This window comes from Hevea brasiliensis, chromosome 15, assembly GCF_030052815.1.
Source record: "Hevea brasiliensis isolate MT/VB/25A 57/8 chromosome 15, ASM3005281v1, whole genome shotgun sequence".
NCBI lineage: Eukaryota > Viridiplantae > Streptophyta > Magnoliopsida > Malpighiales > Euphorbiaceae > Hevea > Hevea brasiliensis.
Genome location: NC_079507.1, coordinates 48,048,887 through 48,073,461, shown reverse-complemented (window position 1 = coordinate 48,073,461; position 24,575 = coordinate 48,048,887). Strand labels below are relative to the sequence as shown.

General features: G+C 33.1%; 1 non-coding gene across 1 annotated transcript; it reads right to left on the bottom strand.

Moving 5' to 3' along the window:
- Window positions 1–15,453: 15,453 nt before the first annotated feature.
- LOC131174185 (small nucleolar RNA R71) lies at window positions 15,454–15,559 on the bottom strand. The gene has a single exon (XR_009144433.1). It is a non-coding gene; the product is annotated as a small nucleolar RNA R71 (small nucleolar RNA).
- Window positions 15,560–24,575: the final 9,016 nt, after the last annotated feature.

The window sequence follows — 24,575 nt, the reverse complement described above, 5'->3', positions numbered from 1 at the left end:
TAGTAATTTTGTAAAAGAAAAATTTGTTTGTGTTTTTGAAATCAAATAGATGAAGATCAACAATATGAGCTAAATTTTAGAATTATAGTGCATTTCAATCAGAAAATTTAATTAATTGTGGTGAAAAAGATTACTAATGCATAAACTGCTACCAGAAATTTAAAGTTTTATTTTATTTATTTATTTTTTGCTTAGTGTAGAAATATTACAAAGATGTATTTGTAATGAAGACTTCTGATTATTTTTATGAAACAAGTTTATAATATATGTTTGGAATTAGTTATGAGATTTTAAATTAAAATAAAAAATAAAAAAAAGAAAAATGCTACAGTGGTAAAAGATATTACCTAAAAGGATATATTAAAAGACATGTTTAGATTAAGTAAAAAGAAAAAAGAAAAAAAAATTATTTTTTTTAAGCTTAATCTGACAGATTAAATAGTGGTGTGTATAATAATTTCAGGTAGGAAAAGCAAAAACCAGCAAATCCTAGAAGGTGAAAAGTAGCCACATCGAAAAAATAGATTATTGGAGGAAGCATGAGAAAAACTTAGGGTTGCAGCAACACATGAAATGTTAGTGAAATAACAAAAATTGCTCGAAGAATGGGGGGATAAGGCAGAAAAATGAGAAGTCACAAAAGGTAGCTTCCATTCACAATTTTGTTTTTTAAAGAATACTACTACTGGCTATTGGCTTTATTGTAAATAAAGCTCTTTTAGGAAATCCATTTTCTTGTACGTGTGTGGTATAATCAATCAGGCTCCATTCCTCTTAATGATCATTGTGCAGTTGTCTCCTAATATGATGAAAGGATCTTCACCTCGATCGTATTGTATTCTTATCAAACAAAATAATTCATCCAAAAACACATAGGAAGGTCTCTTCAACTAGGACGAACAACTTCATTAGAAGGAGACGAAACACAATAAATACTCGTTAAAGAAAAACCAAACGAAATACAATAAATTCTCACTTAAGGAAGAAGCAAATGCACTCAAGATCTATTAATAAAAATAAATCTAAATACTTATTCACAAAATTTATTCTAAATGGATATAAATTTGGGAGTTATTAAAAAATATAAAAACTTAAAAAAATAAAAAATAAAAAATAAAAAGAGAGTAATCACCGATAAGAACCTTCATTGGTAAAAAGAACAAAAGAGAGAAGAAAAAGAGAAATAGAAGAGATTCCAAAAGAAAAAAGATGAAGTTTTATTATTATTATTTAGTCTCATTATCTTTTTTAAAAAAATATAAATCACATTCTTTGGATTTAATGCTACTATTTATTGAGAGCCCTTTGAACTTGGACAAAGTACACAGCATGGAAATATGGAAGTTGGGCTTTTGCTCCCCTTACTAAATCTCACCTCATTTAAAATAATATAATAACAACTCCTCTTATCTCTATGGAGGTATTGCCTTGAATTTAAATTTAATTTTTCAGAAAAATTATTATTTAGATTATGTATTTTAATGAAGCTAATTAATTATTTGATTTATGTATTTTGAAAAATATATTGCTTAAACTTGTTATTTTTATTCTATTTAGTTCCTTCGTCAATTTTTTTTGTCAATGAATTTTAATAACAATCAAATTATTATTTAGTCTGTCTATTTTAATAAAACTAATTAGTTAATTCTTATATTTTAAAAAACACATTAATTAGTTCTACATTTTGAAAAATGTCAAGCCTGAGCTTCTTGTTTATGAGGTTATGCTTTTGGAAAGGATTAAAGGTATTTCTCCTCTGCATTGTAGTTGATAAATGTGTTTGTTTCATTTATTTGTTTTCAAATAGTTCAGTGAAGTTTATATTTAGCTGCAAAGGGTGCCAAAATTGTAACTTCACAACCACTTGTTACAGGATATGTTGTTGTGTAGGCCCTTATTTTGTGATGAGTATGTGTATTGAGATAGTGAGAAACCCGATGATGAAAATTATATGACTGTAAAATATAATTGGAGGCATGCAGCTAAATTATTAATTTCGTGGCATGATCTTAAAAAAAATAATATTTTTTTTGAGAAACTAATTTAATTAAATTTAAATAAAATTTTATTTTATTTAAATTTAATATGCGTAGTTCTTAAATGGACCTAATTAAATTTAATTAGGCCCCATGGGCCTAAAAAGGCCTAGTTAGGAATTTTAAATAGGACTCTTTTAATTTATTTTTTAAAAATTAAAATAAGAAAATATATTTTTCTCTATCCCTTTCCCACATAAACTTTCTCTCTCTTGGCCCCACTCTCTTCCTCACTCCCTATTGGTGCTACTCCCTTTCCCTCTCTTCCTATTGGTTAGAACACCTCACCCATATCCCGGTCTCACCCAAATTCCTTAATCTCAGTTGTTTAAGTTATCTGAACCTTATCACACTAGGACTCCAAACCCTACCACACCTCTTCCTCACTCCCTATTGATGTCACCCCCCTTTCCTTCTCTTTCTATTGGTTTAAACACCTCACTCATATTCCAATCTCACTTAAATTATGCGATCCCAGTTGTTTAAGCTATCTGAACCTTATCACCCTAGGAATCCAAACTATATCACAGCTCTCTCCTAAAACCCTATAAATACTCTACAGGATAAGAGGAGAAACAAAAAAAAAAAAAGATTTAGAAAATTCAAAGCTATTTAGAGATACTTTTGTTATATAGGAGATTTAAAGAAATATTCAAAACTCTTTTGACTCTTTTCTTTTCTTCAAGAAGATTTTCTTGTAAGATTTTTCTTGAAGGTTGGTTTTTGTCATTTTCTTTTCAAGATCTATGCCTTATAATATTTAATTCTATGCTCCTTGTTTTCTAATTTATCATGCATGTTCATATAGATTATGTAATCATGTTTAATTTGAGGGGATACACAACTCTGCACATACTCAGTTTTCTATCCCCCTTATTTTTATTATTTTTTGTTATCTTTTGAATCTGTTAAAATTTTTAAAAAATTATATTCATATTCTGTATGAAATTTTATTAATTTTAGGATCAAGAATCACTGAAAAAGCTTTTGTATTTTGTAAGTTATAGCTGTTTGAATTTAGGGTTCCTGCAAAACCTGATTTGCAGAATACCCAATTTGTGGAGCCAATATCTCCCTTGTTTGTTAATATTTTTGTGTGAATCTAGTGTCTAAAATTAAGTTCAAAATCTTGTGAATCTTTTTCAATTAGTTTCGCATTCATATCTATTTGTGGTTGATGAGGTATGAATTTTACAAAAAAAGTAGTGTGATTCTGTCACTGGAAAAAGTTACGATTTGTTTAGACCAGTCGGCTAAGGTTTGTTTGGTTTATAAATTTTATGATCTTGTATGATGTGTTGGCTGTCTTCTATAATTTTTTCATTATTTTTAAGCATGTTTAACTATTTTTTAAAAATAAGATTTCTTACTACTGTCAATCTGCCAGAATTTGAAAATTGTACGTTTATGCATGTTCTTGTATTTTATTGGGTTCCGATTAATATTTGATCTATTTTTCTATGTTTTTTAATTCAAGAAGTGTTATGACGTATTTGAAATATGTTATAAGACCTAGACCCGTAGGTAGTTATAACTAATTAGGAATCTTAACCCTTTAGGAGACTAGAGTTAGAATTTAATGTGAATTGTTATTAGTATTTTCTTATTTTCTTTTCTTTACTTCCTTTATTTTCTTTAAGTTTTCTTTATTTTTTTATTACAAATAAAATTGGTAAGTAGCCTTAAGGTAAGTACCAAAGAGGGCATTTGCGTGGAACTTATATGGAGCTAAACGGGAGTAAACCAGGGATATCATTGCCATACCAGAAGAGAATGCTTTTTTTTTAAGGATAGCTTGCCCCAATGACAACTGCAATTATCAACAAGTAAATAGTCCTAAACTCCTAAAATAATTATTGGTATGAAAATATAGTAATAATAGAATTTTTTATTTGGTAAATTAAAATTAACTTTGTTTTTAATTTAACTGACTTTTGTATGTAATTAATTTAAATAAATACTTGGTAAATTAAAATTAATCTTGTTTGTAAATTAAACTAACTTTGGCATGTAAAATAAATATAATTTAATATTTGGTAATTATAAAATAAATTTGTATGTTTGAAATCTTTATTAGGTTGTGATTGTTTGGGCCTAATGTGATATTAGAATAAATTACACATGTACATAATTAATTTAGTTTAATTATCCTTAGAGTAACTTGGTGAAAAATTAATTAATTAGGTTAAATAGAAACTTAGGGCTATTTGACATTAAATTTTCTTGTAAATTAAATTTTCAATAATAAATTAATTTTAGTCACCTGATAAATATCATTTAAATAATTAGCAACCGCATAGATAGGAATTACTTGTGCATGAAAATTATTTGTAAACAATAACCCTTTTTGTGAATTACTTGCGTATGTAGGAATAGAATTACATTTTTAGGATAAAGTTTAATAGAGGAATAATAAACAAGACTTCTAGAAACATTAGTAAAGGACTGGCACTCGAATTAATGAGGTTAGATCAGGCATAAGGGGTGCCTAACACCTTCTCCTTACGTACCCACTATCCCGAACCTAGACATTGGGCTATGGTAATGACAGTTGTGGAAACCCTGCGAGAAGTAAGTTGCCATCCATGACTCTCGGAAGAAATATTGAATATGTCCCGATTATTACCCGGGTGGTGACTCCTGTCATTCTATGCTTTCGTGGCATAAATCCTTAGTACCGTGGTAGTGTTATGGGAAGACGGTACTTACCAGTGGTTTGATTCTATTAGAATTGTATGAAGTGTATGTCTAGGAAATATTGTCTAAGGATGTGGTACTTAAGTGAGACCATTGTGACTCCACCATCTTTCTTAGATATTATCTGGTGCATTTTATATAATTTTAGTGGATGATATTTTGTCTCATGCCCCACACTCCTACAGTTTGGCGATTCTGCTAGGGACTAAATGGATAGTTACTCTAACATGTTTCTATTAGTCTGATATTATTCCTCTATTAAACTTTTTGCATTGCACTACACTATCACACGGATCACCCTTACCCTTTTAGCCCCGCTAGTACTAGCCTAGGAGACCAAAGTTTCACTTGAGTTATCACGAATTGGTAAGTACTAGCACCCCATCCCCACACCTTCGAGTATATAAAAGAGCCACAGCTTCGGCCGTTGTGCTTAATAGACAAGCTCTTGCATAGGTGACCCTTTTCCTACCCGATGAAGCCCATGAGCCATAGATTTCAACCCTAGGTACCCTGTAGATTTTTGTTGTACTGGATTTATAACCTTATTATTCAAACTATAAATTCTAATGGTAGTTAAGATGAACCTAGGCCTATGAATAAACCTAATGTATATATAGGCCTAAGTCCATTTTAAAACCCGTGTTAAGTAAAAGGATGCTTACTTATGGTTAAACTTTAAGGATATAAATTATTTGTTTGTGAGGGAAAGGTTGTCCTGGATGACCCTCTGTTGGTGTGTCCAGTGTACCATAGCCTAGGATAGAATTTTTTTTTCCTACCCTACAAGTGAGAGTTGAAGGTATAAGGGGGCGAAGATTTAGTTCTGGAGATGTTCTTTTTAGTTTTAATTCAGTCTTTAGTTCGACTTTAGTTCAGTTCACATAGTTTGGTTTTGGTTCAGTTTTAGTTCTATTGGTATGGTTCGATTTTGGTTTTATAAAGGTAAAAGAAAAAATGGTCCACTAATGCATTGCATTCATGTACATAGCATGTTTAAGTTAATCCTTAAATCCTATTTTTTTGTGCAAACATAACCTCAAAACACACCAAAGAGACTTTCGATCAGGTTACTTAGGTTAGGAAAGGGAAGAGAAGAGACTAGTAAGGATTTCACCTGCACTACTTATGATGGAAGAAACTATGGCCATGCTTGATGAAACATTGAATGCCAAGATGTTTGAGCTGGAAGAGAGATTTGTGATCAACCTTGGAAAGAGGGCCCGAGGTAGGCTAATTAAGTGGCATTAAAGTTACTGAGGTTCAAATTGTGTCTCGCAGGATTTTTCCAATTCAACTAATCCTTATCCACAGTTTTTGAGTGTCTCAAAGCTCAAAACCTCCTGCAGCTCTTAGCACCCAGACCACCACCAATTCCACTCCCACCTAGCTATGATAACAACCGGTATTGCCAATTTCACCAAACCCATGGTCATGACACGACTGATGCTTCCAATTTAAGCATGATATCTAAGACCTAATTAATGCCAAAAAGATAACCGACCCAAAAAATTGACCAAATACCCACACCAGCCCTATGCCTAACCAAAATTTTCACCTCCATCAGGTCTCTACATGATCTCCACCACCCCAAATAACCCTGACAGATTATTCACTTTATCCAACCTATCCAAAAGCCCAATGAACCTCAGTCTCTAATGGTTGTTGACATTTGTGATAATTCTAGCTATGATGAGGGTCCTTTGGATGTTTAGACCAATTCTGATGAGAACGTAGTTGCATTATAAGTAGATGGCTCAGCTCCACCAATGTCTGGTTTTCAAGTTGCTAGAATCTATGAAAAAATGATGGATCCAAAAGTGGCTACTATAAAGAAAGGGATGAAGTTTTTTCCTAGCATAGGCCTAGGAAAAGGTATAGATGGCCTGGTGACTTTTCTTAAGATGAAAGGGTAGATCACAAGTTATGTTTGGGCTATGAGCCAACTGAAGAGGAAGAAGAGACAAAGCCTCTTAAGTTCTTAAAAGAGGAGGGCAATTACCTAGACCTATGATTAGGGGTTACCACATGTGAAAGAGTTAGAGCAAAAAATTAGCGCCATTGATCTAAAGACTGCATGGAACCCAAGAACCTAAAGCTGCACTCCTAAGTTTGAGTTTGTCTTTTGTAACGCTCATAGTAGCGATACTGATGTTTCCATTTCTGATGTACTTAATAAAGATTTCGAGGCAAAAATTACTAATATGACTAGTCCTTTTGCTTACTTGTTTGATGTTTATTCTAATGGGCATATGCATAGTATTTATAATCATTTAGAATCTATTTCCATTAATGCATTAAAATCAATTTCCATTAATTTGGGTACACCAGATAATCCTAAAGACATTAATTTAGCTGAAGATTTAATCTAAGAAGAAAGAGATAAACTTGTAGCCTTATTAACAAAGTACCAAGCAGCATTTGCTTAGTCTTATAAAGATATGTCAGGATTTGATTGAGACATAGTACAATACAAAATCCCTATAGATTTGAATATAAGGCTTGCATTTATGGCCTAGAAGCATTGATAGTTGTTAGGGCAAAAAAAAAAAAAAAGAGGTAATTGGAGATTTTATGCTAGTGATCTCTTATATTAAAGTTAAATGCAAATCGAAGGAAGCAAAATTGAGGCCATACTTGGAATATATAAAGAAACTATTGACTAATTTTTGATAAGGTGACCATGAAGCACATGCCTCGAGTTTAGAATTAGATGGCCGATTCCTAAGCCACACTGGTGTCCCTATAGGAAAAGAGTAATCAAAAGTTGACTTAGCTAGTTATCCTAATGAGGAGTAAAATTTCATGTTATAAAGGATTAGTAGTAGCACATATGGACCTAGAGGGAGAAGGAAAATGGTATGAAGACATAAGGAGGTATTTGGAAATGAGAGAATACTCGCAATAAGCCAATAAAAGAGATAGAGCAATAGTTCATAGATTAGCCACTCAACTTACTTTAGCTGGGGGGCAATTCTACAAACTCTTATATTTAATAGAAAAATAGGCTGAGCAAAAAATGAAAGAAGTACATGCAGGAATGTGTGATCCCCATATGATGGAAAAGTTCTAATTGGGAAAAAATATATAAGGATTGGCCTGAAAAACTCCCTTATGTTCTTTAAGGTTATCGTAGTACTGCAAGGACAGCTACGGGGGCAACCGCATTCTCTTTAGTGTATGGGACTAGAGCAATGCTATCCATTAAGCAAGAGGTCAGATTAATGCTAGAAGCTAAGATCCTAAAAAATGAGTGGGCCTAGAAGAGATATGAAGAACTAGCTTTGAATGATAAAAAGAGAATGTGAGCCTTGTATCATATGCAAGCTTATCAGAGGAAGATAGCTAGGGCCTTTACTAAGAAGGTGAAGCCAAGAAAGATCAAAAAGGGAGACATGGTTTTGAAATAAGCTCAGCCTATCCCTTTTAATTTGAGAGGAAAGTTTAACCCAAACCAGGATGGTCCATACATAGTCAGAAAGATCTTGTTAGGAGGTGCTGTAAGAATATCAGACCTGGATGGAATGGATTTCAAGAACTAGTCAACATAGACAAGTTCAAATGGTACTTTGTGTGAGATAAGCCCACTAGGTTGAAAACCTACAAAAGGTGGTCTAGGCAAAAGCAAGGGTCAAAAAAAAAAAAGAGAAAAAAATATGCTAGATTGAAAACCTGTAAAAGGCGGTCTAGGCAAAAGGAGAGATGAGAGAAAATCTGGATGGAAAACCTAAAAAGGCCAATCGGCAGGTTATAAAGTTTATTTCTAATTTTGGAAGGTTGAAAATTTGGCAAAACTAAATGTGAGAGGGGGTAATGGTGTACCTAAATAAATAAAGAAGTTTTTATTGCATTAACTAGGAATAGGTTTTATATAATTATGATTGTGAATGTTTGTGTCATAAGGGATACATCAAATGATTAAGTAATTGAACTGCATTGCTTTGATTTAATCTATGTCTTGTGACCATGATAGAATAAGTGCTTGATATGAATGCCCTGGTAATTGTCTAATTATATATAAAAAAAAAAGCTGGCTAGGTGGAAAACCTGAAAGGGCCGCTTAGGCAAAAGTTAGAGCAAGCCCACTAAGATAAAAACCCAAAAGGGCATTTTAGGCAAAAGTTAGGGCTCAGAGAATAGAGTTAATGGAAGAAAAACAAGTAAAGGCAAAACAAGATTTTAAAATAGCTTTAGAATAATGAACCATGGGGGGAGAGAAGAAAAAGAAAAAATCAGAGGAAAATTATATTGTTACCTTAACGAAGTATTTTTTGGTGAACAATTCTTATCAAAAATTTTAAGGTTATAAGAAAGTTTTTATAAAAAGAGGTCCCTTAGAGGACTAAGTTTTTTAGAATCTCTAGCAATATCAACATGCCCATGATAGGAAACAGCATATAAGAAGTACTAAAATCACAGAGAGAGTTTTGAAGATCCAATCATCCTAATTTTTTTTCAAATCATGAATTAGATATTTTTTGGTACGCCTTTAGACGTTGTTTAGGGCACACGACATGTTGTGTAAGGCATAGAAGAACATGCATCACCATAGTTTCAAGTATTGAACTACAAGAGGGTCTGATTCTTCCTTAGGATAGTGAGGGGGATACATAAGTAATTTAGGACCATGGTCCTAAATACGAACCCACAACATTTTATGACAGATATTTTTTGGTAAGTCCTTAGACGTTGTTTAGGGCATATAACATAGTTGTGTAAGGCGTAGAAGAACACGCATTAACATGTCACCTGTAGGTGTGTAAGGCATAGAAGAACATGCATCACCACAGTTTTTAGCGTTGAACTACGAGTGGGTCTGATTCTTCCTCAGGATAGCAAAAGGGATACGTCGGTAATTTAGGACCGCGATCCTAAATATGAATCCACAGCATTTCAAATCAGACAGTTGCCATTGTCATGAGACCGTAGCTAGTCTCATGAAGCAGAGTGTATCGATAGAGGAAGATGCACTCCATTTTCACATGACATAGTTATCACAATTATGAGACTGTAGCTAGTCTCATAACATAGAGTATATCGATCTAGCAAGATGTACTCGATCCTTATTTCGCCAAAGTGGGGGGGGCAAACTGTAAACCATTATTTTGTGATGAGTATGTGCATTGAGATAGTGAGAAACCCGATGATGAAAATTATATGAATGTAAGATATAATTAGAGGCATGGAGCTGAATTATTAATTCCGTAGCGTGATCTTCAAAATAATAATAATAATAATATTTTTTTAGAAAATTAATTTAATTAAATTTAAATAAAAATTTGTTTTGTTTAAATTTAATATGGGTAGTTCTTAAATGGACCTAATTAAGTTTAATTAGGCCCATGGGCCTAAGAAGGCCTAGTTAAGAATTTTAAATAAGACTCATTTAATTTATTTTCTGAAAATTAAAATAAGAAAATATCTTTTTCTCTATCCCTCTCCCATACAAACTCTCTCTCTCCCTTGGCTCCACTCACTTCCTCACTCCCTATTGGTGCTACCCCCTTTCTTTCCCTTCCTATTGGTTGGAACATCTCACCCATATCCCAGTCTCACCTAAATTTCAGAATCTCAGTTGTTTAAGTTATCTGAACCTTATCACACTAGAACTCCAAATCCTACCACACCTCTTCCTAACTTCCTATTGGTGCCACCCCCTTTCCCTTTCTTCCTATTGGTTTAAACACCTCCCCATATCCCAGTCTCACCCAAATTCTGCGATCCTAATTGTTTAAGTTATCTGAACTTTATCACTCTAGAACTCCAAACCATATCTCACCTCTCTCCTAAAACCCTATAAATACCCTACTAGGCAAGAGGAGAAAAAAAAAGATTTAGAAAATTCAAAGCTATTTAAAGATATTTTTGTGCTATAGGAGATTTAGAGAGATATTCAAAACTCTTTTGGTTCTTTTCTTTTCTTCAAGAAGATTTTCTTGCAAGATTTTTCTTGAAGGTTGGTTTTTGTCATTTTCTTTTCAAGATCTATGCCTTATAATATTTAATTCTATGCTCCTTGTTTTCTAATTTATTGCAGGTTCATGTAGATTATGTAATCATGTTTAATTTGAGGGTATACTCAACTCTGCACATACTTAGTTTTCTATCTCTCGTATTTTTATTATTTTTTGTTATCTTTTGAATTTGTAAAAATTTAGAAAATTTATATTCATATTCTGCACGAAAATTTATTAATTTTAGGATCAAGAATCACTAAAAAAGCTTTTGTATTTGGTAAGTTATGGCTATTTAAATTTAGGGTTCCTATAAAACCTGATTTGCAGAATACCCGATTTGTGAAGCCAATATCTCCCTTGTTTGTTAATATTTTTGTGTGAATCTAGTATCTAAAATTAAGTTCAGAATCTTGTGTATCTTTTTCAATTGGTTTCGCATTCATATTTATAGTGGTTGATGAGTTATGAATTTTACAAGAAAAGTAGTGCGATTCTATCACTGGAAAACGTTACGATTTATTTAGACCATTCGGCTAATGTTTTGTTTGGTTTATAAATTCTATGATTTTGTATGATGTGTTGGCTATCTTCCATAAATTTTTCATGATTTTTAGGTATGTCTAACTATTTTTCAAAAATTAGATTTCTTGCTACTGTCAATCTGCTAAAATTTGAAAATTGTACATTTATGCATGTTCTTGTATTTTCTTGGGTTTCAATTGATATTTGATCTATTTTTCTGTGTTTTTTAATTCAAGAAGTGTTATGACGTGTTTGAAATATGTTAGAAGACCTGGACCCTTAGGTAGTTATAACTAATTAGGAATCTTAACCCTTTAGGAGACTAGAGTTAGAATCCAATGTGAATTGTTATTAGTATTTTCTTATTTTCTTTAAGTTTTCTTTATTTTTTTTATTACAAATAAAGTTAGTAAGTAGCCCTAAGGTAAGTACCAAAAAGGGCATTTGAGTGGAGCTTACATAGAGCTAAACGGGAGTAAGCCGGGATATCATTGTCATACTAGAAGAGAATGCCTTTTTTAAGGGTAGCTTACCCCAATGGTAACTGCAATTATCAACAAGTAAGTAGTCCTAAATTCCTAAAATAATTATTTGCATGAAAATATAGTAACAATAGGATTTTTATTTGATAAATTAAAATTAACTTTGTTTTTAATTTAACTGACTTTTGTATGTAATTAATTTAAATAAATACTTGATAAATTAAAATTAATCTTGTTTGTATTAAACTAACCTTGGCATATAAAATAAATATAATTTAATACTTGGTAATTGTAAAATAAATTTGCATATTAGAAATCTTTATTAAGTTGTGATTGTTTGGGCCTTATGTGATATTAGAATAAATTACAAATGTACATAATTAATTTAGTTTAATTATCCTTAGGGTAACTTTGTGAAAAATTAATTAATTAGGTTAAATAGAAACATATGGTTATTTGAAATTGAATTTGTTTATAAATTAAATTCTCAATAATAAATTAATTTTAGTCACCTGATAAATATCATTTAAATATTTAGCAACTCCATAGATAGAAATTATTTGTGCATGAAAATTGTTTATAAACAATAACCCTTGTGAATTACTTGCGTGTGTAGGATTAGAATTGCATTTTTAGGATAAAGTTTAATAGAGGAATAATAAAAAAGACTTTTAGAAACATTAGTAGAGGACTGGCACTCGAATTAACGAGGTTAGACCAAGTGTAAGGGGTGCTTAACACCTTCCCCTTACGTACCTACTATCTCGAACCTAGACATTGGGCTATGGTAATGACGGTTGTGGAAACTCTGCAAGGAGTAAATTGCCATTCATGACCCTCGTAAGAAATATTGAATATGTCCCAGTTATTACTCGGGTGGCGACTTCTGTCTATCTATGCCTTCATGGCAAAAAATCCTTAGTACTGTGGTAGTGTTATGGGAAGACAGTACTTACCAATGGTTTGATTCTATTAGGATTGTATGAAGTGTATGTCTATGAAATGCTGTCTAAGAAGGTGGTAGTTAAGTGAGACCATTGTAACTCCACCATTTTTCCTGGGCATTACTTAGTGCATTTTATATAATTCTAGTGGATGATATTTCGCCTCACGCCCTACACTCCTACATGTTGTTGGCTTAGGATTTTTACTACTCAAAAGTATGCTCTTTATATATGTTATATTGAATTAACCTATATATATTTCTTTTATGTTTCAACAATTGCAAGATATATTACTGTTTTTTATTTGCAAAATGTGAACATTCAATCAAGTTTAAGAACCTGTAATAGGCATCTTCTCTGTCTCTTACTCTTTTGATTTATTAAGCTTGTTAGGATAGTTTTGCATATATTTTTCCCTTATAATTAAGTACTTTTTATGTTTTAAGCTTTATTTTAGCTTATTTGTTAATTTTGATTACTTTATATTTCATTCATGTATTTTTTTTATGTTTTTAATAGGTTTTTGTGGTGAATTGAAGGTCAATAATGCATTAGGAGATGATTTGAGAAGATTTGGAAGCTTGAAGAATGACAAAGAGTATAAGAAATCAAGTTTTGGAAATTAAACATGCCGAGATTTGCTTAAGATATTGCATATGGTGTTGCTTATGGTATGTCACAATGCTTAGCCTATGACATAGGGTAAGTAGCAAGTCAAGTGCAACTAAATTCCAACATCTTCAAAATTTTCAACATCATACCTGCCGAGATTTGCATGAGAAGTTGCATAGATCCTTCTTAGGGTATCTCATGGTACTTAATATGAGGTTCGGGTTAAGCTAAAAGTCAAGCACAGCTGAAATTCTTTGAAAAATAAAATCTGTCATGATTCGCTGAAGAACTTGCTTACCTTGTACCTATAGGCAATGTAGAACTTGAAACTTGCTTAAGATGTTGCTTAGGGTTAAGCAACTTTATTAGCAAACACTCAGAAATGAGAAAATTTATGCTGACCTGAAAATTTCTACACCACATCTCCTATCTATTCATTTGTCCTTATCTATTTTTAGACCTACTTTAGGGCAGCTTTTGGGACCATATAAAAATATCTTTTTCTAGTTTTTATTGGAAGAAGAAAGAATCATAACAAAAAATAAATAAATAAAAAGAAAAGACAAGAGGAACGCCATTAACTCTGGATAAGAGGAGCTGCTAGAGACCTTTTTTAAGCTCCAGAGTTTAGAGATTTCAGATTCTTCTACCTGTATTTTTCTATTTTTAGCCTATTATCATATTTTTCTCTACTTTTTCATTATTTTCTCTTGTAAATATTACCATGAGTTAGTAAAATCTTTAGATTTCATAGTTGGAAACTACATTTTAGATTAATTTGTGAATTTGGACTGGTTTATTTCAGATTAGTTTTGATTCTTCTCCTTATGTATCTATTTTACTTGCCTAATATTAGTGTCCATTAGGTATTATTTTTAATCTTTGATTAAAGGACCAAAAGATGAAAATCATTAATAGATAATCAAATATTAGAACTTAAAATCACCTAAATTTAGAAATAAACTAGGAATTTAAGAGGATTCATTGATTAGTTACAAAACTTAACGTGTTTTAAGTAAATAAAATATCATACTAAAGTAAGTTTGGCTTTTTTAAAATACTATTTGATTTGTTTGAAAAAGATATCAAAGGATTTTAGAATCAATGACCTTTAAACTCTATTTTTCTCTTAAAATTGGATGAACCAAGATATATCTCAATTAATTTATGCATAAACCCCAACTGTGGAATCATCTTTACTATTAATTGGTCTTTGATTTTAATTACCCATTGTTAATTTAGCTCAACTTCATGTAGTTTAAGAATTTATTACTTTGCTATTTACTTGTTTTGCTTAGATTTATCAAATTCATCAAGTTTATTTACATTACACTTTACTTTCATTATCATTAGCCCAAATAATCTCTTCATTCATAGTTTGGTACTCAAATGAAAATCCTCGTGGGAACAATACTTGACTTATGACTTTATTACTTGATACGGCTTGTATATTTACAGATACCCAACATCAAGTTTTTGACGCTGTTTTTGGGGATTTAATATTTGTTTGATATTGAATGATTGTTGGGTTGGTTAATTTGAGCATTTTATTTTTAATTTTTCTTTACCATTTTACTTTGAGAATTTGTTTATTTTGTTTTTTAAATACTTTTATTTTATGAAAAGAGCAAGTAGTGAAGAAATCAATTTATTCTTTGATCCAAAAATAGAGAAGACAACTAAAGCTTTGAGAGGTAAAGCTAAGAGGAGAAAATATAAATTTAGAGCCCAACAACAATAAAGAGAACAAGAACAAGAACAACAATAAAGAGAATAAGAACAAGAGCAACAATAGGAAGCAATGGCTAACAATAATAACAATGTCAACAACTATTCTGTAAAGGATTATACCTATCCTAACATTGGGGATTTTATGCCAAGTATCACAAGACCAAGAGTAAAAGCTAATAACTTTGAATTGAAGCCTACACTTTGTCAAATGGTACAATAATCACAATTTAGGGGAAGTCCAATTGAAAGTCCACATATAAATCTAGCATACTTTCTTGAGATTAGTGATATGTTGAAGATAAATGGAGTTTCTGATGATGTAATTTGACTCAGATTATTCCCTTTTTTCTCTGAAGGACTGAGCTAGAGAGGGGGGGTGGGGTACATTTTTTACCATTGGGTTCTATCACAATATGGGATAAATTTTCTCACACATTTTTAGCTTAATATTTCCCACCAAGCAAGACAGTTTAGTTAATAAATGAGCTAACTTCTTTCAAATCTATAGATGATGCGAGCTTGTATGAAGCATGGGAGAGATACAAGGATTTGCAAAAGAGATGTCCACACCATGGGATTCCTAAGTCGATGCTTATCTAGCACTTTTATTATGGTGTTTCTTTAACTATTAGAAGTATAATTGTAACAGCCCAATCCATCTCCAGTCAGTATTGTCAGCTTTGGCCTGTGGGCATTATGGATTTGTCCCTTGGGAGGTTTCATTCCCAAAAGCGCGCTGACTAGATGAGGAAGGCTCTCACATATATGGCCCAAATCTTTTCTTCCCATTTCCGATGTGGGACACGAAGTTTCCACCCCAGTGCGTAGCTGGTTGAACAAGCACGTCCCAACCCTATCCCTGAGTCGTGACAAGCCCACGCGTTCTCACACCACACACCGCATTAGAGATACCACAAATGTAATGGCGGCCCACTAGCCCTCACGGTTTTAAAACTATGAGGGCTTGCAACCTTGAGCGATGGTGGGGCAAACCTCAGCGAGGACACTGAGTCCCATAAGGGGGGTGGATTGTAACACCCTAGGCAAATCCCACATCAGCAAAACACGAGAGAGATGCTGGGTTTATAAGTTGGCGGTTTGTAACCCCTAGTGATGCGTTTTAAAATCGTGAGGGCTTCAGTCCAGAGCGGACAGTATCACTAGTGGGCCAGGCCATTACATTTGTGGTATCAGAGCCGCTCCGCGTGCAACCTTGAGTGATGGTGGGGCAAACCTCCGCGAGGACACTGAGTCCCATAAGGGGGGCGGATTGTAACACCCTAGGCAAATCCCACATCGGCAAAACACGGGAGAGATGTTGGGTTTATAAGTTGGAGGTTCATAACCCCTAGTGACGAGTTTTAAAACCATGAGGGCTTCGGTCCAGAGCGGACAGTATCACTAGTGGGCCGGGCCATTACAATAATTGATGCATCTTTTGGTGGTAATCTTATGGGGAAATCTGAAGATGAAGCTTTTTCTACTTTGGATAAAATTGCTTATAACAACTACCAGTGGAGTTGTGAGAGGAACGAGATAAAGAAACTAGCTGGTATGTTTGAGCTTAATGCCATGAATATGATTAATGCTTAGTTTGATGCTTTGACAAGGAAGATGGATAAAATGAGCATGAAAGTAGATGCTTTAATTGAAGGTTCAAGTAATTTAGTAGGTGTTGGAGCTACAAATGTGAATTATGCTACTAATTTTCCTTCTTTGGTCAAGACTTTTCAAGTGAACAGGTGGATTATGTGGGGAACTACAATCAAGGGCTAGTTGGTAACCCATTTTCTGCTACTTATGACCCAGCATGGAGAAACCATCCCAATTTTTCTTAGGAAGGTAGATAAGGACAACATCATAAGTTTTAACAACCTCCTGCATATCAACAACATCAGAATTTTCAGCAAAATATAGGTTCTCCTCTTAGAATTCTTAAACCTCAAAATGAACGTGCTCCACCATAACCACAATAACCTCTACCACAACAAGCACAACCAAACAACATAACTAGATTGGAAGCTATGCTTGAGACCTTACTAGTAAGCCGTCAAAGTCAACAAGATATGATTGCTCTACTAACATCTAGAATGGATCAATTGGCAATACACAACAAGATGTTAGAGAATCAAATAGCTCAACAAGCAAGCTCTTAAAATAGTAAAGCATTTGGGAAGCTTCTTAGCCAACCAAAAAAGTCAAAGAAGCATTGCAAGGCTATCATATTGAGAAGTGGCAAAATACTAGGAGGTGGGGACAAAAAGGTTGAAGAAAAAATTCAGGAAGAGAAAACTAGAGAAGGAGATAGAGAAGTTGAAGTTCAAGAAGAGATTTTAATAGAAGAGAAAGAAAGTAAAGAGAAGGAGAATGAAAAGGAAGAACCTGAACCTAAATATGTGGCACTTAAGGCTTATATTCCACCTTTACCATTCCTACAGAGATTTCAGAAAGCAAGATTAAATAAACAATTTAGGAAATTTTTAGAGGTGTTAAAGTCTTTGCATGTAACTATTCCTTTCACTGATTTTTTAACACAAATGCCTTCATATGCTAAGTTTTTGAAAGAAATTCTGTCTAACAAGAGGAAGTTGGAAGAATTTGAGACAGTAGCTCTTACAGAAGAAAATAGTGCTATCTTGCGAAATAAACTTCTACACAGGCTGAAAGATCCTGGTAGTTTTTCATTACCATGTCACATTTGAGATGTCAGTATAGATAAAGCTTTGTGTGACCTTGGAGCCAGTGTTAGTCTCATGCCTTTGTCCATTATGAGAACATAAAGATTGGAAAAATGAAGCCTACCACCATTTCACCGCAATTAGCAGATAAGTATATTAAATTTCCAGATGGGTTGATTGAGAATGTGCCTTTGAAAGTTAAAAAGTTTTTCATACCAGTGAATTTTATAGTATAAGAAATGGAAGAGGATGTACACATTCCTATTATTCTTGGCAGACCTTTTCTAGCTACTGCTGGAGCTATAATTGATGTAAAGAATGAAAGGCTTACATTGGAAGTTGGGGAAGAAAAAGTTAAGTTTAATCTATTTCAAGCAACGAAAAAGAAAGATAACTCATATTCATGTTTGAGAGTTGACATGATAGATGAGTTGGTTGAAGAAGTATTCAGAAAGCAACATTTTGAAGATCCCTTGGAAGCTTGTTTGATCCACAACATCACTAAAGAGGATGCAAAAGTTACACCATTGATGATATTAAAAGAATACATCCTTCTATGTGCATGCATAGAATGATCACAAAGCCACTAGAGAGTCACAAATAAGATTGAATCCAAATATGAAAGAGGTTGTGAAAAAGAGATCTTGAAATTGCTAGATGCGGGTATCATTTACCTAGTCTCTGATAGCACTTGGGTAAGTCTAGTTCATGTTGTACCCAAAAAGGGTTCCATCACAGTAGTAAAAAATGAAAATGATGAACTAATATCTACTAGAACTGTAACTGGATGGAGAATGTATATAGATTATAGGAAGTTAACTAGTGCAACTAGGAAAGACTATTTTCCATTGCCATTTATAGATTAGATGCTTGAGAGATTAGCTTATCATTCTTATTTTTGCTATTTGGATGGCTATTGAGGGTTCTTTCAGATCTCTATTCACCTAGATGATCAGGATAAAGCCACCTTTACATGTCCTTGTGGCACCTTTGCATATCAAAAGATGCCCTTTGAATTATCTAATGCCCCAGCCACATTTCAAAGATGTATGATGTCCATTTTTTATGATTTTGTTGAGGAGACTGTGGAAGTGTTCATGTATGATTTTTCTATGTTTGGTAAATCTTTTGATAAATGCTTATCTAAGTTGTTTAAGGTTTTGCAGAGATGTGAAGAGTTTAATTTAGTTTTAACTTGGGAAAAGTGCCATTTTATGGTACAAGAAGGAATTATTTTGGGACATCTTATATCAAACAGAGGTATTGAGGTAGACAAGGCAAAGGTAGAATTAATTGAGAAAATCCCCCCTAACATCTGTGAAAGCGGTGAGGAGTTTCTTGAGACATGCTGAATTTTATAGAAAATTCATTAAAGATTTTTCTAAGATTTCTAAACCTCTCACTAATTTATTGAGTAACGATATGGAATTTAATTTTGATATGGATTGTATGAATGTTTTTTGCAAGATAAAAGAGGCTTTGATATCTGCTCCAATTATGCAACCACTCGATTGGTCATTACCTTTTGAGTTAATGTGTGATGCAAATGATTATGCCAATAGGGCTGTTTTAGGACAAAGAAAAGATAAGAATGTGTATGTTATACATTATACAAGTAGGACTTTGGATGATACTCAAGTAAATTATGCTACCACCAAAAAAGAACTTTTGGCGGTGGTATTTGCAGTTAATAAATTCAGGTCTTATCTTGTGGGTTCAAAGATAATAGTGTACACAGATTATGTAGCTATCAAATACTTTTTACAGAAGAAAGAGGCTAAACCTGGGTTGATAAGATGAGTATTACTCCTTCAAGAGTTTGATTTGGAGATTAAGGATAAGAAAGGAGTAGAAAATGTAGTAGTTAATTATTTATCTAGATTGAGGCATGAACAAGGAGAAAGTTTGGGGAAAAAACTTCCAATTGATGATTATTTTCCTAGTGAGCAATTTTTGGCAACCATTAGTGTAAAAATCCCTTAGTATGCAGATTTTGTGAATTATTTGGTGTGTGGAATCCTTTCACCCGATTTGATATGGCAACAGAAGAAAAAAAAATTTTATGTGAGAGATTATGATTGGGAGGAATCATTTTTGTTCAAAAGATGTGGTGATGGCCTGATTAGGAGATGTTTAGCTAATGAGGAGATAAAGGATTTGATTAGAGATTGCCATTCTTCACCATATGATGGTCATATGAGTGTTTCAAAAACTGCAGTAAAAATATTTCAAGTAGGGTTCTTTTGACCACATATTTTTAGAGGTGTGAGGAATTTTGTGAGTTCTTGTAAGTAATTTCAAAAGATAGGAAATGTCTCTAAAAAAGATGAGATGCCTCTCCAAAACATATTGGAAGTGGAACTATTTGATGTGTAGGGTATTGACTTTATGGGACCTTTTTCGTCATTCTTTGGGAACAAATATATATTGGTTGGAGTAGATTATATGAGCAAATGACTTGAAGTTATACCATCTCCAACCAATGATGTTAGGGTTGTAGTCAAATTTCTCAAGAAATTCATTTTTACAAGATTTGGAGCTCCACGTACCATTATAAGTGACGGTGGTTTTCAATTTTGCAACCATCAGTTTGAGAGATTATTGCAAAAATATGGAGTTAGGCATATAGTTGTAATACCATACCATCCATAAGTGGAGATTTCAAATAGAGAGTTAAAAAGGATTCTTTAAAAGATAGTGAGTAATTCAAGAAAAGAATGGTCATTAAAGTTAGATGCTCTTTGGGCCTATAGGATTGCTTTTAAAACTCCCATGGGTACAACCCCTTTTAGATTAGTTTATAGAAAAGCTTATCACTTGCCTTTATAGTTGGAACATAAAGCATATTGGGCCATAAGGACACCAAATTTTGATTTGAAGGCTACTGGAGAAAAGAGAATATTGCAATTGAATGAACTGGAGCAGTTAAGATGTCACACCTTATCCCTCTGTAAGGCATAACATGATCTCGTAGAATACCTAATGAACTACTGAACTTCACCTACCAATAACTCATTAAGTACACTACAGGGGATTTTAAAATCATTTTTTTTACATTTTGGAAGTGGTGAGCGTTTTGGTAGGAATTAAAAATATTTATTTGAAGTTTTAAAACTACTTGAAATTTTTGTCCCATTTTATTTTTTCGTAAATTTTATAAAAATTTCAGCAGAGTGCCGTCTGTATTTTGAGAAAACAGTTCTTCAAATACCTGAGAAAAGCACTTCCAATAAATTTTTTCATAACTCCCAATCCAAATCAACTCAATTCCATTTCATTCCACAATGCAACCAAAAATTTGTCATCTCAAAATATTTCACAATTTCTTTCACATTGCATATAGTACGAAATTTACAAATACAAATCCTAATTTACAAAAAGAAAGTCCAAAATACCATTATTACAATTTATTATACAACTGCTCAATTTTACATTGATACATAAAACATTACAATATTTACATCAATTAACTATAAGGGTATAAATAAATACCCGTACAAAAGATCAGCGAAGGCTTTTCCAGTTCAGTAGCTCACTCTGCTGCTTTTTCCTTACTCCTATCTGCGACAGCAAAATAAGCTATCACTGAGTATAAAAATACTCAGTGGTGCACAATAAAAATTTGAAATACAGCACATAAAACATTTATTGATAAATCACAATTTAAATATTACACAAATCATCAAAACTCATTATAGCACAATTTTGGTCAAACAATTTAATAAACATAGTGTTGCCAATTCATACACAACTTAAGCCATGACACAAAATTTCCGATCAATGCCATGTTGTACACCACGACAAAGTGATCTACAACTCCACTAATCGAAATCAATGAGAGAGGTGGCTAGCTAGCTAATGAGTACTCATCCGATCTACAACCTCAATTGGTAAACCAAAGAGGGAGGAAAATAATCGATCTCAACCCCATAAATGGGAGGAGGAATAATAAGGCACTGTCATGCTAAGTGTGAATCCGAAATCAATTTAAAGTAATTTGTTCAAATATTTCATGCAAATCACATTAAATTTCCAAAGTCACCTTTTCATTCACAAAGTGGCAACACAAAAATTCTTAAACTTATAATTAACATAGAAATTTCATAATGTGTACTAAATCAATTTTTCAATGATAAAATGCTTAAATAAGGTTTATTGTGCACAAACCTGACGTGAGCCGCCTCTAGGCCTTGACTCAGTCTCTTAGACCTTCTAGGTCTTTTTCAGCTGAAACACAAAATTTATAGTGTCTCAATATCTTTACTTCATAATAATTCCAATAACTAATTTCAATATGTTTAAACTTACATTCTTGCAATTTTTCATGTTGAGGTTGCTATTCATGGTACTATTCAAGTCAAAATATTGACTTTTTTATACTTAAAAAGTATGGGAACTCCAACTATCCTCACATACCACATTTTGGTCACCAATTTTGTTGGTTTTGGTTGTTTTCTCAAAACTTAGGTCTTTTAAGCAAAATTGCAAATTTTCAGTTTTGGTATCTTAGGTTGCACTGTTTTATTGGTCATGTTACTGTTAGAATTTGGCTAAGTTTTCTTCACAGAAATTGTTTCGTATTGTCTTAACTTTATTCTCCTTTTTGAATCACTCCATTTGGAGTTTTGTAGCTCAAGTTATAGCCATTTGAATCATGGCTGCCGGATTGGACTTAACCAAATTTCTGGGCAAATTTCTGGGTTCTGGCAATTTTAAGTAACCAAATTTGGGTGGCTAAATGACTTGGTTAAGGGCATAATTTGGGTTTGTATTCTTCATGAAAGTTTTAGGTCTATATCTCAACTTTATACTGGTAAAATTTCAGGTCATTTAGACCTGCCTAGCCCAAGTTATGGCCAAATGATTAAACACCGTTCATTTGGTCATTTTTATACAGGTCAGATTGCCTAAGTCCGGATTTGGTCAATTTGTTCACTAGGTTTTGGTCACTTTTTGGGCATGATTCCTAAATAAAAAATTTGCCATTTTGTGTCTAGCTTCAGTCCCAATTGGCCTCACATCGATTGGGTTGGAAAATTTTCAGTGTTGGTCCCTAAAAGGGACCTAGGTCAAGCTACCTGCAAATTGACCCTCTCCATTCCGAATTTAAACTTGTTTCCAACAATTCATACACACCACAAATGGTCACAATTAACCATTTCTCAACTCAAATGAGGTCATTTGCATCAAGTGATCATTTTCTACAATTTTTTTCATCCAAACCCTAAGTGCCATAAACCCTAATTTCCAATTTATCAAAATTCATCAAATCAAAGTGTGCCAATCACATCTACATGCTCAATTAGGCTTGCATACACATTTACTTGAACTAAAACATATCAACACTTCACAATCCCATGGCTGGTTGAAATTTACACCTAATTTTCTCAATTTTTCATGTTATTCCATCCATTTCTACTCTAATTCAAACATTTTTACTTAAAGAAAAGGTTGGATCAACTTACTTCAATTGAAGTTTTTCCAAAAGCTCCAATTCTTCTAATTTCTTCTTTCTTTTTGTTCTCAATAAGCTTGCCAAGATCCAACAATAAGATTTACACAAGAAATTTGTGGGATTTATGGGGTTGATTCAAGCTTTGAAAGCTTAAATTTTCATGGCAATGGAGGAACTAAGGAGAAAAGAGAGAGAGAGAGAGTGTGTGTGGACGAGAAAGTGGGAAGATGACCAATTTTTTTTTTCTTTTCTTTTTGTGTATTTTTCTCTTAATTTGACTTAGTCAAATTAAGTAATTAAATTAAAATTAAATATGAAGTCATGCATGATGTCATCTTGATGAGGTCATTAATTTATTTTCTTTTCTTTTTTCATTTTCATTAATTTTTTAATAGTTCTTTAATTTAATTCTCGATTCCAAAATTTTCTTTTCTCCAATTTTATTGGACAGTTAGGTCAGGAGTTAGCTCTAAGGGTAAATTGACCAAATTGCCCCTCGCTGGTTCGATCCAGTTTGCAAATAATTCAATATTTCTATCGGATCCTTGACCTAATTATTTGACTAGCTTAACAATTCTTTTTCATAATTTTCTCTTTTTCACTGTGTTCGCAATAGTCCTAAGGACCACAGCGTCACATTTTACGGTTCAAAATTTGAGTTTAAATCGACTTCGCAGTCCTTCCCGAGAAAGTCACCCATCGCTATGACTCTCGGCTCATTTAACTTCTTGTGTTCTATTTTCTTATTTATACTTAACTAATTGATAATTACTAATTATTTGTGTTCAAGGCTTCTCTAGGTGTCTTAGATGTGGTTCTAATCCCCTTAATTATTCGGACCGACACTGGTCACTGGAATAGTGAAATATACCAGGCTATGCAAATAGGGGTGTTACAATTCTCCCCTCCTTAAAATAAATTTCGTCTCAAAATTTTACCTGGTATCAGTCTCTAAACAGCTGTGGGTGCTGTCTGCTCATGTCCTCCTCTCATTCCCAAGTAGCTTCTTAGCCCGAATGATGGTTCCACAGAACTTTCACTAATGGGATCTGCTTGTTCCATAGCTGCTTCACCTCATAAGCCAGAATCTCTATGGGTTCTTCTTCATATGTGAGGTCTGGATTTACTTTAATTTCTTCTATTGGCAGTACATGAGGTGGGTCTGATTGATACCTCCTCAACATGGACACATAGAAGACATTATGTATCTTCTCCAACTCTGGAGGTAGTGCCAATCGATATGCCAAAGGACCCACTCTTTCCAGAACCTAATATGGCCCAATGAAGCGAGGACTCAGTTTCCCCTTTATGCCGAATCTCATAATCCTCTTCCATGGGGAAACCTTGAGGAATACTTTCTCACCCACTGTGTACTCAATATCCCTTCTCTTCAAATCAATATAGGACTTCTGACGGTCTGATGCAGCTTTGAGTCGATCTCTGATCAATCTGATCTTCTCT